Source organism: Gregarina niphandrodes, assembly GCF_000223845.1.
Source record: "Gregarina niphandrodes unplaced genomic scaffold scaffold00216, whole genome shotgun sequence".
Classification (NCBI taxonomy): domain Eukaryota; phylum Apicomplexa; class Conoidasida; order Eugregarinorida; family Gregarinidae; genus Gregarina; species Gregarina niphandrodes.
This window is the reverse complement of record NW_011646053.1, coordinates 947-1,293: the sequence shown is the minus strand read 5'-3', so window position 1 is coordinate 1,293 and position 347 is coordinate 947.

The window sequence follows — 347 nt, the reverse complement described above, 5'->3', positions numbered from 1 at the left end:
CAACATTAGCTTCTTGCGGGCCATTCTGTCCTGGTTGTTGGGGGTTGACTTGAGGATGATGACCTCCTTGAGCTCGGTCGGTTGGTACAGCATCCACGACGCACCTCGCCTGCATTTCGTTAGGGTTTCGTCGAACTCTCATTCCGACTGTGAAGTCCACGTTACCTCCGATATCCTTGATGAGGTGGCGTACCCTCTACTTGTCGGTGCTTGATGAATAGGGCGTTATGAACGTGTCCAAGCTTCGGGGGTGAATGTGTGGATGCGGGTTTCCCCGCTTGTTGCGGCCGCTTTAGCTCAGTCGGTAGAGCGCAAGACTCTTAATCTTGCAGTCGCGGGTTCGACCC